The sequence below is a fragment of the Heterocephalus glaber genome, unplaced genomic scaffold (genome assembly GCF_053883595.1).
Source record: "Heterocephalus glaber isolate CG9 unplaced genomic scaffold, H.glaber_assembly_v1.0 deba00000613, whole genome shotgun sequence".
NCBI classification, from domain to species: domain Eukaryota; kingdom Metazoa; phylum Chordata; class Mammalia; order Rodentia; family Bathyergidae; genus Heterocephalus; species Heterocephalus glaber.
In genome coordinates this window covers 3,414,994-3,431,760 of record NW_028258152.1, presented here as the reverse complement: position 1 = coordinate 3,431,760, position 16,767 = coordinate 3,414,994, and the positions used below count along the sequence as shown (strand labels likewise).

The following is a 16,767-nucleotide window of genomic DNA, read 5'->3' as shown; positions in this document are numbered from 1 at the left end:
CAAAATATTACTATCATAAATTTAAGAGATGAGAAAAGTAAAATTTTAATTCAACACAACTAAAATAAATTATTATGTTGGTATATAAATTATACTGCAATATAGTTTTTATTATGGCTTTATGAAAATGAAACATAATTACATCCATAACACATAAGATAGCTTTCTATCTGCATTAAATAGATGGCCCTTATCCTTATCCAAGTTCAGGGACTTTACAAACACAAGGCTATTAAGTCTAAATGGACTTAAGCAAAATAAATAACTTAGTGCCAAACCAAGAATTTCCAGGTTTCAGTATCAAAGTAATGTATATAGCACATCCAATTACCAAAAAATATCTCCTTTTAGACTGAGATAGTGCCAAAATTCATCCCTTCTAGAATGACTAATTACAAAAAGGTCTTCCTTAAATGTCTCACTGGGGGCTGGATTTCAGCCACACTAAAAACCCTTTGGCCAGGCCAGAACAATCAATTTGAAGGCCGAGAATAAAGAGCAGTAACTTGCTTCGGACTAAATGTTTGTGTCCATCCTCGGCCAGCTGGGTGTGGTGGTACAGGCTGTAAACCCAGCAGTCTGAGACACTGAAACAGGAGGATCACAAATTTACGCCCAGCCAAGGCAACTCAATGACTTAGCACAACCCTGACTCAACATAAAAGTATAAAAAATGGACTAGGGATGCAGCTCAGTGTGAAGGCCCTGGGTTCAATTCTCAGGATGGGGAGGAGGGAACACAAAACCTAATCCCTCATCCAATGGTACTGGAGATAGATCTTTAGGAAGTGACTGGTCATGAAAGTGGAGACTTCCTCTTCTTTATAGAAGAGGAAGGAACACTAAGATCTCTCTCAGCCATGAGAGGATTTATTAATCACAGCAAAAGGGCAGCCATCCACAAATAGAAAGAGAACCCTCACCACCCAGAATGGTGGTGCCCTGATCCTGAATTTCCTGGCCTCCAGAACTGTAAACAATAAGTGTGTTGTTGTTCAAGCCACCCTGTCTGTGGGATGTATGATAGCAGCCAGAGCAAACTAATACAACTTGCATAAAACACTAAACTACACACAATCACTTACATCACATTAATCCTCACAATCATCCTATGAAGAGCAAGCTATCTGCATTTTACAGACAAGTTAATGAAATTTAAAGAAGTCAGTTTCTCCAAGGCCCGCAGCAAGGCAGATTCCCTGCTGTTCGTACGTCTGCCTGGTGCTGGGAAAGGAGATTGGGCATGCTAAGCATGCTCCACCACGGGGCTACACCTCCAGCCCCAAGCAAATTCACTCATCCTTTCAGTCTATACTTACTGAGAAGCACATGCTACTCTGTAGGGTTACCAAGACGAAAAAGTTATCTCTATCTTCGCGTGAGAGAACGTAGACTTAAATCTTACAAGTTGTGACAACCAAGGCTATCCCATCAAAAGTAGCTGTTAGTTCAATTCAGTCCTCTATGCCCTTCATTCTTTCCATTTTTATAAGAGCTTTCTTGAAATATAATCCACATACCATACAATGTACCCTTCTAAAGTGTGAAATTCAATGGGTTTTAGTATTTCCACAATGTGCAACAGTCACTGTTATCCAATTTTACAACATTTTCATCACCCTGAAAACAAATTCCATAGCCGTTAGCAGTCATTCCTCATTCTTCCCTCTCCCTCAAGCCTTGGCAATCACTAATCTACTCTGTGTCTCATCAATTTCCCTATTTTGGAAATTTTGTACAAATGGGAATTTTTGTAAGTGGAATTTTATTATATGTGGACTTTTCTGACTAGCTTCTTTCACTCCTCAGTACAGTGTGTTCAAGGTTCACCTATATTGTGCCATGGATCAATACTTCTTCTTTTTTTTTTTTTTTTTTTTTTTTTGGTACTGGGGATGGAACTCAGGACCTTGCGCTTGTGAGGCAGGTGGCAGCACCACTAGGCTAAATCCCCGGCCCAATAATTCATTCTTTTTTATGTGAAAATAATATTCCATAATATGAATACACAACATTTTATTTACCCATTCACAAGTTGATGTAAATTTAGACTGTTTCTGCTTTGGGGGTAATACAAGTAATGCTGCTATGAAATTCCTATACATATTTTTGGGTTGACATGTGTTTTTGATGCTTAGTATGTCTTTCATTCACTCTTTTTTTTTTTTGGTACCGGAGATCAAACTCAGGACCTTGTGCTTTCGAGGCAGGAGGTGGCACCACTGAGCTAAATGCCAGTTCCTCATTCTTTTTTTTAAATTGTAGGTTAATATTCAAAGCCAAAAACAGTTGAACAGGTTATTATCCCTATTTGCAAATGAGGAGATTGAGAATAATTAAGTGATTAGATGAGGTTACATTCAGTTTGGAAGTAGCAGAATTGGGTATAAAACCAATTCTTTTTTTTTGTTTAATGAAATGTTCTTAAATCAGCTGAGCCTAGTGGCATATGCCTGTAATCCCAGCTACTCCAGAGGCTGAAGCAGGAGTATCACAAGTTTGGCCCCAGCCTGTGCAACTTACCAAGAACCTGTTTCAAAAATAAAAATCAATAAATAGAAAGGGCTGGGGTTGTAGCAGTTCAGGGTACAGCACCTAGCATGTGCAAGGCCCTGAGCTCAACTTCAGTATGACAGAAAGAAGGAGAGAGGGATGAAGAGGAGAGAAAAAGGCTGAGGGAAGGAGAGAGAGAGGAGAAAGAAAAGAGGGACAGAAAAGAAAAGTGTATTTAAATCAACTATTTGAAATTCTGTTACCTAGTTGATACAAAAATATATCACAAAGCAAAATGCCATAATTATTATGTGCTAGGATACAGCAATAAACAAACTGCAGGCATAGGGGAATTTTTTTCCCCAAGACCCTCATACAAATAATGGTTCTTCTTAGTCACAATTTATAGCTCAGGCTCTCACAAGACATAAATGGCTGATGGGTGAGAATCACAGACTGTTTATAATCTGAACTCTCAAGATGCTATACTTAGTTGTATAAGAAAAGTTGTACAGTCATACCACTTCTCTTCCAGGTATGGTCCTAGCATGTTCTCATTCATGCATGCATTCATTTATTCAACAACGTTTTTCTTCAGTCCCTACTATGGGAGGCTCTTTCCAACTTGTAACAACAATATAAGCCGGGGATTTAGATCAGCAGCACAGCACCTGCCTGGCAATCGTGAGGTCCTGAGTTCAATCCCCGGTACAAAAAAAAAAACAAAAAAAAACACAATATAAGCTCCAAGTCTCACTTCCCATGCTTTCCCACACTGATGCCTTGCATAGCTCAAAAGCAGTTCTAACTACCTGCACCAGAAGACAAGGGAGTGAACTATAAAGAACCACACTACTGCCTGGGCATAAAACCAGCTTGTTACATTCAACCTGTTAAAATCCTCAGAAAAAAAAAAAACCACACTAATCCAGGTGTGGTGACACATGCCTGTAATCCCAGCACTTGGGAGGCTGAAGCAGGAGGATCACCGTGAGTTCGAGGCCAGCCTGGGCTACATAGTGAATTCAGGGCCAGCCTGAACTATAAAAAAAAAACCCTGTCTCAAAAAAAAAAAACCACCCAAAAAGGAAACCACACTAAGAAAATGGTTACAATATACATGACCTGAAAATTTGACTCGACATCATTATCTACTATTTTAAAAGAAATATGTTTCTTAACTGACATGGCACCTGCCACTAAGAAGTTTAATAATCTGCTGCCAGTCTTCATCCTAAAACCTACCTTCCTTCATATGCTAACACGTACATTTACTTCTTTACTGTATCTTGATTTCCCAAAGAAATTTCAAGCTGTGCTGGTACTCTGTTTTCAGGTAATAAAACTATTGTTACCACCATCAAATTCTGTAGCACTCAAATTTATGTTCTCAGCTGTCTCACACTTATGTTTTAAACGAACAGAGAAGACATAAACTCATACTTACTGTACCTCCAAAATAAATACTACAGATAAGCTCCCCTAGGGAACTCGTAAAAGCAAAGTATTTTATATTAGTTTGGCCTATGTAAATTGTACTTAAAAGTTTTTATTCAGCATTTTACCCAAGATAAAATTTAACACATGCTGAAATCTAGAGTTCAACATAGTTTAATGCATGTTTACATCCTCCTGAAAAACTCAAGAATTATAGCCAATAATCCAAGTGGTTCTTTACTATCCCAATTCCTGAACCAATATCAGACTTTTCTAGTATAGTGGATATATGTGATAACTTCATAAATTTTAAAAGTATAAAAGTACATTGTTTATAGTAACAGGCTAATTTCCCTAAATCATTTACAATGTGGAAACAGTCTGTTAACAGTGTTTTCAGATAACTGGACTCTAAAAAGTATACTTTAAAAGGCATTAAGCCAGGTAAATTTAATATAAGATAAAAGATATGAAAGGAAATATTCCACTATTTCAAATGTACTTCAAAATTACAGGTGCAATGAAGAGACATCCAAATTTATAATTTTTAACTAACTACCAGGCAAAACACAGTCTAAAATAAATTCCAAAGCCTTGAACACTTCCAATAACATAAAAAACACTAAGTAACCCTTAGATAAACAGAATGCCACCCATCTAGATTTATAAAGTTGACTCAAATAGTAACTATAATTTGTTTTATATACTCACAGACTCCACAAAAATCAGGTTAATTTTACTATCTTCTGGTTGGTAACATTTTATTATCATTTCTCAATATAGACCAAGAGCAACATGAGATGTGAGTTCATTTTTGTGTTTTGTTTAGTTGGGGTTTTTTATCCTAAATTTTTCTAAGAGCATAATGCTTGGATTAGAAACTAGTAATCCTCCCCCACCCCCACACTCTACCACTGAGCTACACTCCCACCCCTTTTTATTTTGAGACAGGGTCTCGACAAGTTGCCCAAGCTGGCCTCAATTTTCTAATCCCCCTGCCTCAGTCTCATGAGTAATTGAGACTACAGGCATGTGCCACCACATTAAGGTTAGTTCTCAACGTTTAACTGAAGTTCTTTTAATACAGTAATCAGTCTTTAACATCAATTTATTAAATATAAATTAAACTGAATAGAGAAAAAATTATTTGCAAAGCCATGTTTTAAGTAACTAGCATAACACAATTCACATGTAACATAGTAATTTTATATTTTATTTCACAATCTACGGTACTATTCATGACAGAGACAACCCTAACATGTACACAGAACTAAGGTACTATATATTTACTTATCAACCTCTGGGCTCCCTAGCCAGCAGAGGATGCTAAACTATGATCTGAAATAAAAGGTGGACAGATCTAATAAATTACGATGGTGAATATAAAGGGGAAGAGGTGGATTGGTATAGCAAGTGCTTACAAGCCAATCAGTGGAAGTCATAAAAGTCATCACGCTCATTTTTTATTCTGCTGAGGACAACATATCAGGAAAACAAAATTGAGACCTACTCAAAAGAAAGATTTCACAGATGCTTTTACTTGTCCTGGACTGGCAAAGAAGCTACTGATTTAAAAAATAAAAAATAGCACATAGATTCCAAGGAAAAGAAGCAGCAGCCCAAAGGGAGAAGGAAAACAAGATACCCTGTCATAGGTAGAAAGGGAGAAAAGGGATCTTTGTGGAAATTTCCACCTTACTCTAAAGGACAGAAAAATAATAGGATGTAGCAAGCAACTAACAATATACCCTGTGGGGCCAGACAGCAGAGAAGGCAACTGAAAACATGCTCATTAGAGTCAAAATTGGACTGACCTCAGGCAAAGTTATTCTTCATATTTTGTTTCATAGCAAATTTTCACATCTTCAGATTTACACAGGTTGGGTTTTCCTCATTCATAACCAATTAATTGGCATTTTCCACCAGAACAAGAACTGAAATTATCCAAAAGTCCCATGATTATTAGCTCTTGGGGCCGTGATCTTTTGCAATTAAGAATATTCTACTCCCAAGCTGGAGATATAGCTCGGTGGCACTGTGCCTGGCTGGTAAGAGCAAGGTCCTGAGTTCAAGCCTCGGTTTGGGGGGAGGGGTCCCTTGAAGTTACTGATGATATGGTAGATATGGTATGCACAGAAGTATGCATAAAAATCTCTACCAGATAGAATAAAAGCACCAATTCATAAGTGCACTCAACTTACTGAAAACAAACCCAAATCAGTATTCACTATCTTACATTAGATTATCAGATTTCTATCTCAAATATACAAACATTATAAAGTCAAACCCTCTGTATAAAGAAACAGTGACTTCAGACCATGTTAAATCCAAAATCATTTGAGGAGACAAGCAAAATGTCACTACAGCACACACTGGATCCTATCACTAAGCACAATACCACTATGCTCACCATACCATGGATACTATCTCATCAGTCTTATGCGCGTGTGTGTGTGTGTGTGTGTGTGTGTGTGTGTGTATTACTAGGAATTGAACCCAGGGCTGCTCTACCTCTGAGCTACATCCTCAACGCTTTTTTATTTTCCTTATTTTGAGACAGGCTCTCAAACAGTCCCAGGCTGGCCTCCACTTTACAAGCCTCTTGCCTCCGCCTCTCAAGTACCTGGAGTTACAGGCATGAGCCACCATGCCCAGCTACTATCTCATCAATTTCACATCAATTCTGGCAGTAGATTTTAAGTCTCTAAAAAACTGCTCCCCAGAGTTTATTAGCAAATCAGAGAGAGCCAAAAGGAACTCACATAAAGATCGAAATATCATTAAAGGGCCAGGGATTTAGCTCAGTGGTTCCGCCACCTGTCTCACAAGCAAGCCCAAGGTCCCGAGTTTGACCCCCGGTATCAAAAACAAAAACAAAAAAATAAATATCATTAAAGGGACATGAAAAAAATGAAAGAGAAAGTTGAAAATGACAGAAGCTGGCCAATGTGTATACAGGTGTTATTTCATGCTTTTGTGTATGTCCAAAATGTTTCATGGTCTATTTTTAAGAAGATTGACAGCAGGTCACTTTTTGTTTTGTTTTTTTAGCAGTGGGGATTAAACACGGCCTTCCCACTATGCTACAGCCCCAGCCCTAGTGAGATAGGGTCTCACTCAGTGGCTAACTCTCCCAAGCTGGGCTCAAACCTGCGATCCCCCTGTCCCAGAATTCTACATTACAGGTGTGTGCCATCACCCCTGGTTTAGCAGGTCACATTTTAAAGGCCCAAAGTGAGTTTTTAATAGCTATTTACAAATTGTGGGGGACGGGCAGGTAATTAGCATTAAGTACCTATTAGGTGTTTTACCATGTAAGAATAAGACAGAATCAGCCCTGTCTTACGGAAAATAAGAGGGGTAATATTTTTGCTCAAGTTCATATAGGAGCTGAATTGAAAGTCACAACTAAAGAACAAAGAGAGGAAAAACAGGAGGGAGGGAAGAAAAAAGAAGGCAGGCAATAGGGCGGTGAAGGAAAATCACGCCTGCACTAACAGAGTACACAAAAGACAAAATCTCAGAAGATAATCTCTAGAATTCTGGAGCAAACTAAGACTCTGAAAAAAGTTGGAACCTATTCAAAGTGCTATTTCATACTTATAATCCAGAGGAACTTAGCAAAATTCATTATATTGTACATTTATTTTACAAATAATGTTACTCCAACCTTTTACAGTTAAGAAAAACATATAAAGAATACTGTTTGAGGGCCAGGGATTTAGCTCAGTGGTTCCGCCACCTGCCTCAAAAGAGCAAGGTCCCGAGTTGGATCCCCGGTACCAAAAAAAAAAAGAATACTGCTTGACTGTGAAACTTCATTTGAAAGTACATGTCTCTCAAAAAATCTGGCACACATCTATAACCCCAGCACTCTTGGGAGGCTGAGGGAGGAAGATCACAAGTTCAAGGCCAGCATGGGCAATTTAGCAAATAAATAAGACCCTGTCTCAAAATAAAGGGGGAGGAGGGATTGGCAACTAGAGATATAGCTCAGTGTGAAGGCCCTCAGTTCAATACCAGTACTCCAACAACAACAAAAAAGTGGCTAGTTTCCCTCCTTACTTCTCAATTGACAAAATCCTAATTCCTTAATTTGTTTATGTGATGAGCAGAAAAACACAAAATCTGCTACAGACAACTGGCCCTCAGAAAGAAACAATCAAGAACTCCATATAACAAAGACAATCAGAATGACCTATGAGTGTAAGTTTGAAGAAAGCAGCAAGAGAAAAATACGTAAAAACTTTTGTCTCTAGCTAGGCACAGTGGCCGCCCAACCTGGGCAACTTTGTGACTTACCAAAAGTCTGTCTCAAAATAAAAACATACCAAAGGGCTAGAACATAGCTCAGTGCAAAGGCCCTGGGTTCAATTCCCTGTACAAGGAAAAAAAAGTTTTTTGTCTCAAATGAAAAGAGGAATTATAAAACTTGATTCACTAAACTGAAAGCCACCTGTGTCTGAGTAAAGAAGAACTGCATGAGAGTTTAGGAGAGTGGGGTGGCAGAATCAGTGCAGTCCTAACCCGATGGCGTACGTTGGGCAGGTCTCAGATCCTCGATTTCCTCAACCAGAAATTGAGAGGATAAAGCTGTGTTTTTTCTTAAATTCCTCCCAGCTACAACATGGTAGTAAATGTAAACAAATAAAACCACTGTCATAAAGCACAGTAATTAAGAAGAGGGGAAAAACTTCCAAAGACCAAAAAAAGGAGAACCATTTCCAGGACAGAGACCTAGAGGGGAAGAAGTACAGTTTGCCATGGATAATTACTAAATTCAGGCCCTACTGGAGAACTGCACACTGTACCAACAAACCTGGGTAATTCTTAATTACGTATGGTGCAGTTAGCAAAGAATTTCATTTCAACCGCAGAAACAGTTGAAGTACGATTCTACTAATTTTTTTTTCTTACAGTACTGGAAATCGCACCCAGTGCCTTTTCGCTGAGCTACATCCTCAGCACTTTTTATTTTGAGACTGGGTCTTACTAGACCACTAAACTGCATAGGGTGGGCTCAAAATTGAGTCCTGCAGCCTCAGTCTCTCAGCATGCTGGAATTACAGGCGTATGATTCTTATTTTCACATCTCAATTTTAAGCCAATATGCCTTAAAAATGATGGGGTTTAAAGTGACTAGCTCACAATGAATAGTAGAATAAGATGCATGCTTGATCAGTTAAGCAAATATTTTGGTATTCTGTCTTTAATATAGCAGAAGCTGTTAGATACTGCAGATTTAAAAATACAAAACCAGGCTAAATTAATTAACTCTACAAGCCTAAAATCACCTTCTTGGCAATAGTTCCTCTTAGGACAAGGTGAGCTAAACTGAGGGTGGGGTACAGCTCAGGGGTAAAGTACCTGCCTAGCACACTGGAGGCCCTAGGATCTATCTCCAGCACCACCAAAAGAAAGAGAGACAGAGAATATATATATGTACTTCCACCACTTACTTCGCACATTCACTCATCCAACATGTACTTACTGAGCACCTAATACGTGTCAGGCACTCTTCTAACAACTGCCAATAAAGCAGTACACAAAAAAACAAAGTCCTCGCCCCCACAGAGCATGTTCTAGCATAAGAAAACACACAACAAGCAATACAGCTGATGGAGGAAATGCTATGAAACCAGAGACAGACTGACAAGAGTTGGGCAAGGCAGTGCACCCCTTAACCCCAGCATTCGGGAGGCTGAGGCAGGAAGACTGCCAGGAGTCTGGGGACAACTCTGGCTACACAGTAAGTTCAAGCTGGCTTGAACTACACAGTGAGATTCTGTCTCAAAAAAAGAAAAAAAAAAGTGACAAGAACAGGTGCACTGTTTTGGTAGTGAGGAAAGTTGATCCAATAAGGTAATGTCTAAACAGAGACCTTGAGGGATGAAAGGGGCCAGTCACACGGAGAACTAGGGGAAGCAATCAGATCCACTCCAGCAACACCACAGACTAGCTGTCCAGAGACACACTCATGGCTCAGAATTCCTTAAAAAGGTAAATAGCAAACAAAACAAAAAATGTATATTTTTTCATGACTGATTAGCCTGAAGAGAGAAGTAACAGCAAGGCAGTGGTCGGCACTGACAGCAGCCTCAGCCTGGGGCGCCTGCCAATCCCCGGGGGTTCAGGAGGGGGCACACAGGGATTTAAGTAAGAAAAGGGCAGAGAGCCCGCAGCCCAAGCATGAGGGAGAATGTGGGCAAAGCTTGATGGGGATGGAGGGGGGACACTCGCTCCGCACTTGACACTTGGCATTTTCACTCTTCTCTATCGAGGGAGAAGAGCAAAGAAGCGGACTCCCTCCTCCTCTTACGCCAGTTTGGGGACAGAATCCACACTGCTGGTGTAGTCTAAACAAACTCAAAATTTGAAGAATTTATAAAAATATATTCACTGAGTGCCAGAGATTTAGCTCAGTGGCACAGCACCTGCCTGGCAAGCACAAGATCCTGAGTTCGATTCCCGGGTATTCACTAAAAGTAAAAACAAGAGAACAGGTTACGCTATAGACTAGACAGAGATGAAAAGAAGAATTAAACTGGAAGAAAGACACTGAAAATATGAATATTAAGAGTTGTAAAACAATTGAGAACAACCCACATATTACGTATCAGGAGTTCCAGAGTACAAACAAATAAATTGAAAAAAAGAGAGTTATTCTTGAGAATTTTCCAGAAATAATGAAGAACAACTATCCCTGGACAAGTTACCAAGAATTATAGAACCCCAAAGTTGAAGAAAAAAATTCCTAAATGCAACTAGGAAAGACAGATTATCTGTAAAGTTAAGCAATTAGAATGCTAACAGTGAAAATTTCATTAACAACAAAAGACATTAGAGGGGAACGGAAATCATATCTTCCAAATTCTGTAGTAAGAAATGATCATTCACTGGAATTCTGAACCCAAGCAGGGCATGGTGATGTGCACCTGTAATACCAACTACAAGGGTGGCTGAGGCAGGAGGATTCCAAGTGTGAGGCCAGCCTGGGCAATTTAAGAAGACTCTACTCTACCCCAAAACAAAAAATACAAAGTGGTAGGGATGTGGCTCTGTGGTAGAACTTTTGTCTAGCAAGTCCAAGGCCCTGATTTCAATTCCATCTCAAAAAACAAGAGCTAGGGATGTAGCTCAACAGTCAAGCACTTGCCTAGCACAAGTTCAATCTCCAGCACCACCAAAAAACAAGACTTTCACTAGATAAATTACTATAGGGTACACCTCAGAAAGAAAGGTTGATGCAAGATATACTCATAAGCTAACAAATGAATAATCATGTAAATCTAAGCACAAGGAAGATAATTGTCATTGCTCGCCAATATGCAGGGCCTCTCCGTGGAAGAGGACTACACATACCCATCCTAGAAACTACAGCATGGCATGATTTCCTTTGGTAAATGAAATAGGAATGACAGTAACACACCACTTGTGAGCAGAAGCTTTAAGAGCCATTACATGGTTTACTGTGTTCTTTTCCTTTGGTGGCAACCAAAACTCAATTCCTTAAAATAAAATCTGAGGCAGAGAATGGCACGAGATAGGCCAACGTCCTTAATTTTTAATCCAGCAAAGAATAAAAACTATAGAAGGATTTTGGAAGAAAAATGAAAAGGTCAAATTTTCATTTTAAATAAAACACCCCAGCAGTTGTGGAAGACTGTGGGAAAAAGGGCTAGAAAAGCTGAAACAACAGCAAAAAAGTTATTTTAACTACACAAATGATGGGTGTCTCAATGATTAGCGGTACTAGAGATGGACAAGCAGGAAAAGATTACAGAAATATTCAGGATTCCAAATTAAATTTCAAATTCATTCAAAGTCAGGACCCAAAGTTATCAGAGTAAAGACAAAATCACACCAACGTACTCTGTTCAATATAGCAAAAGGTACACAGTTCAAATCTAGGTCTATCAAACAATGTCAAAAGGGGAAAGAGTACTACAAATTCATTTACATGTTATACCCTTCCTCAACTCATTTCAGATGAAGTGATAATAAACAAGCCAAATATCACACTATATTTCACTGACATATTAGTGTGAAATTACCCTATGAGATTTAGCTACAGAAGGAGGAAGAAAAAAAATTCCTAATGAAAGATATGTGAATGTGTAAAAAAAAAAAAATCACAAAAAGAGCAACATTACTTTTTTTTAGAGAATCAAAAGACAAGAAAAATAACTAGGTATATTTTTGAAGTATCAGAAAATAGATCTGCAGGCTGTGGGTATAGCACAGTGGCAGAGCACTTGCCTAGCATCCATGAGGCCCTGCATTTCATCACCAGCATGAAAAGACAGAAAGAAAGAAAAGGAAAAAGAAAAAAAATGAAAAAAGAAAGCCAGCCACCTAAAAAGTAACCAGATGATTACAAGTTAAAGAAATGGGATTCGTAGAGGCTGAAGAAGTGTGTAGTGGGGCCTATGAACTCAAGGGCCATATTTCTCTTATTCATTGTTTTATCCCAGCACCTACTATATTCCCATGACAGGCATGTGGCTTGTGATCCATAAATATTCACAGAATGAATGGACTATCCCATAGTAAATATTTACTTGTTTCATAAAAGGAAAGTATGATTATTAAATCATAAAAGGATAAAGCTCATCAAAATAGCAATACATAAAAATGCTCCACTTTAAAATCTTTTTCATAGTTGATTCTTTGACTTCTCAAACAAATGTCTTACTTGAAAATTTAAACGTTAGACTCTGGTTAAATTTACATCCTGATCTATAAGGAGAAAAATAATCTTGAACATATAATAACTTCATTCAGTAAATCTATAATGGAAGCAAATCAACTTTCAGGAAAGGTCTTTTGAATAATGGGGGCCAATTAGCAGAGCTTGACAAATGCTACAATGACAGCTGGCATTTAGTTCTGCAAGTGATTAACAAAAGCATCACCTTTTTCTATTATCTATTACTGTGTTCAATGTGGTCAGTATATAAAAGTCACAAAGGTATTAAAATTCTAGTTTCACACAGGACAAACACACAAGATCATTCCAGTCTTGGAAGCTGCCGTGGTTTGGATGGAAACACACCCCCCCCCCCCCCCGCACCGCCCGCCGGCCCAAGTGCTCAGAGGTGGCTTCTGGAAGACTTTGCTCACATTCAGGGGCCCTAAACTGCTGCGCCCTTACACGGGGCCAGGGGGCAAGAGGCCGTCCCTGGGTGCCTGCCCTGAAAGAGTTTGCTCTTGTCCCATGCCCCATCCATGCTCTACTCTCTCCTGTTCTCCGCTTCTTGGCTGTCCTGTGGCGCGCATGTTTCTCCCCTGCAGCCAGCCAACCATGGCCTGAAACCAGGAGCCAAAATAAACTTCTCCTCCTTTAAGCGGCATATGTTAGGTATTTTGTCCCAGCAATGGAAAGTCACTAAAACAGAAACTAAGCCAGTTAAATCTTAACCAGGTAAGGAAAGGGAAACTCTGGATCTTGTCTAATAAACAATGAATACGGGGTCAGGGATTTAGCTCAGCGGTGCTGCACTTGCCTTGCAAGCTCAAGGTCCTCAGCTTGATCCCTGGTACTGGGGAAAAAAAATAAATAAATTACATCATTCCATCCAACTTGAATATCATATTCATTAAAACTTCCCTTTTCCTACCACGCATTGTAAGTTATTTAAAGCCAAAAAACATGGGTGGTTGACATCACCAGGTGGCCAGGTGTTTGGTGGCGCATCCTGCACCAAAAACTGAGCTCAGACGCAGAAAAAAATTAAAGAAAAAAAAAAAACAACCATGACCAAAAAACTACCTTTCATTAGGCAAAATTTGACTATGTTAGTCAAGTTCTAAACAAGCTAGCTTCCTTTCCAGACTAACTATTCAATTATGTGACTAAAAGACACACGAGCTAAGCACAGTGGCACACATTTGAGAGGCTGAGGCAGGACTGCCATGAGTTCAAGATCAGCCTAAACTACATAGTGAGACCCTGTCTCAAAAAAAAAGAAAGGAAAGAAAAGTAGCAGGGAGGAAAGGGAGGACAAGAGGACATAAAAAGAATTAAGATGTGTCATATACATGTACCAACTCCCCATGATGAATGTACACATTATGTACTTCAAACATGTATTAATAAAAAATAAAGTTAAAGATGCAGGCAGGCATGGTGGTGCATGCTTGTAATGCTAATACTCTGGGAGGCTGAGGCATGAGGATTCTAAGTTTGAACCTAGCCTAGGCAATTAGCAGGGGATGTAGCTCAGGGCGAAGGCAATGGGTTCAATTTCCAGTACCACAAAAGAAAGGAGGGTGAGGAGGGGATGAACGGCATGGCATGCCACGCCACACCATGGAAAGTTAGGTTCCCTTAAGCCGCTAATAAAGTTCTTTTTTTTTTTGTACCAGGACCTTGCACTTGCAAGGCAGGCAGCGGCACCACTGAGCTAAATCCCTGGCCCCATTAAAGTTCTTTTAAAAAAGTAAATAAAGTTTTTTGCAATTATGCACCATATACGGCCTAGCGTTAAGAGGTCAGGTTATACATTTCTTGAATTACAATCTCAACAATAATACTAGATCAGTGACTTGTACAAGTTACTTATCACTACTGTGTCTCAGTTTCATCATTTAACAGTGAACATTACAACTCTGCCTTTAAATGACCTCCTTCGGAACTATTAAAGAGTAGAATAATGTGCAAATCATGTGGCAGTGATGTTGGTTCATTTACAATTTTCTTCCAACAAAATTAAAAGAAGTCCTTAGCTATGTAGGAAGATCTCATAAAAAAATAGAAAACTTACAGATTTACTTTCCTTTGATGCAAATAGTGCATCAATGACTTCAAGAACCACAACAGAGTGGGCGTGGTGGTACACATGTGTAATCCCAGCACTCAGGAGGCTAAGGCAGGATGATCACCACAAGTTCAAGGCTAGCTTGGGCTACATAGTGAGTTCAAGGCCAGCCTAAACTACATAGTGAGACCTTGTCTCCAAAAAAAGAAAAAAGGGCCAGGGATTTAGCTCAGTGGTTCTGCCGCCTGTCTCGAAAGCACAAGGTCCCAAGTTCGATCCCCCGTCCAAAAAAAAGCCACTGTGGCTTTTCCACTCTGCTAAGTATGTGGCAAGGTACAACAAAAGTCAGATGAAGAAACTGCAGACATTGCCCCTCACTGTATTAAAACAATGAATTAATGAAGTCGCCATGCCCTGGATCAAATTTTCAGAGTGAAAAATGGATCTCTATCAGAAGCCAAAGAATGAATGTCCTGCCAAACCTATATGTCAAAGAAGGAAGGATGAGCTCCAGTTAGTAGCATAAATGAGTGACGTGAAGGTGAAAATACAGCAGAGATTTAATCTTCGTCCTTACTGGGATGGTTATTGATTCCATTATGCTTTTGGTCACAAAGCTCCACAAGCTTAGAATAAGCCTCAACAACCGCTATTTTCCCCCACAAGCGCTGTTATTTTTAGTCCAATGTTGTACAAGGCATTACAGCAGAAACACACACTCATAAAAAATTGTGAGAACTGTAAGAAGTAAACACTTAATACACATCTCAGGAGCCATGGAGCCTCTCGACATCACCGAAAATAGAAACCCAGACAGCTTCAAAAGAAACTAAGAACCACAAGTCCACCACGCTTTAGTTAACTTATAAAATAACCCATTTTACACCACAGGCGGTGACTCACCTACCAACAAGGAAGTTACCAACCACAAGGAAAATTATTCTGAAATTCTTTGGATTTATGTATGCTTGGTGGTTAATTTCACAGCAATGAAATCCAAGAAAATGAGTTGGCAGTAATCTTAATCATTTCATAATACCTCTTAACGTTTTAACAATTTTTCTCCATTTTACTTATCTTACTTTTTTTAGGACCCTGTTTAAGGACATTTATTTCTATTCTTAATTTTGATTAGTAGTGTGCTTGTTTGAGGTACATAATCATTACGTCCATTACCTGGAGTTTAACACACCTTAATTCTCTTTAAATCCCATTCCCACCCTCCCCTCCCTCCTCCTCTCTCCACTTCAGAGACAATGAATCTCTTTAAATAGGTGTCTCCCCCCCCCCCCCAACAGGCTCTCACTCCGTAGTCCAGGCTGGCTCTGAACTCACAATCCTCGGCCTGGGCCTCAGGCTCAGCCAGCAGTGTGAGGATTACCTGAGGGCACCACCACTTCCAGTCTTTGTTTCCGAAAAAGGCTGACATCTCAAATTGATTAACCCCATATTAATTTCAATATTTTTAAAGTTTGGTACATTAATATTAAATCAAGTTTTTAAAAATGTTGTGTGTTCAAATGTTTTATATATTCTTTGAGCTCAGAAATATTTTTATTTCAGATATTGAAGCACAAAGATGATAAAAAACTATATTATAGGACTCAATATATTATATTATCATTTCTTAAGAAATAATGATTATTTAATCTAATTTTCATTAGAAAAAACTAAATCCAGGGCTGGGGATTTAGCTCAGTTGTTCCAGCGCCTGGCTCGAAAGTGCAAGGTCCTGAGTTCGATCCTCAGTACCAAAAAAAAAAAAGAAAAAACTAAATCCAAACACTTCATCAGAGGCCAAATTATTTGAATTTTGCCATAACTTTAAAGTACTGAATATAATTTATAAATTAAAAAATCAATAAAGTCATTATTCATTGGATAAAGATTTCCTTAGGCAAGGAGAAAATCTTTTAAGTTCTTAAGTATCAGACTTAGCTCTAACGAAACATACTGTATAGGAAATCTGGCCCTCACCACTCTCCAAAACTGCAATTTACATAGAACATAATTTACTAAAAGACTGATGGGAAGAAAAGCCTGAGAAATAAATGCGAAGACCACAGTTCAGAGAGAC

At 39.0% G+C, this 16,767-nt stretch overlaps 1 protein-coding gene across 11 annotated transcripts in view; it reads right to left on the bottom strand.

The window, feature by feature from the left end:
* Lrba (LPS responsive beige-like anchor protein) overlaps positions 1–16,767 on the bottom strand; it is a 711,450-nt gene that overhangs the window by 638,985 nt on the left and 55,698 nt on the right. Inside the window, exon 2 of one of the 11 annotated variants that reach the window (XM_087205725.1) lies at positions 13,437–13,472. The exons of the other annotated variants lie outside the window; for them this stretch is intronic. The gene's annotated coding sequence lies outside the window, so the exon portion shown is untranslated. The remainder of the gene's footprint in view (positions 1–13,436; positions 13,473–16,767) is intronic. 11 annotated transcript variants of the gene reach the window in all.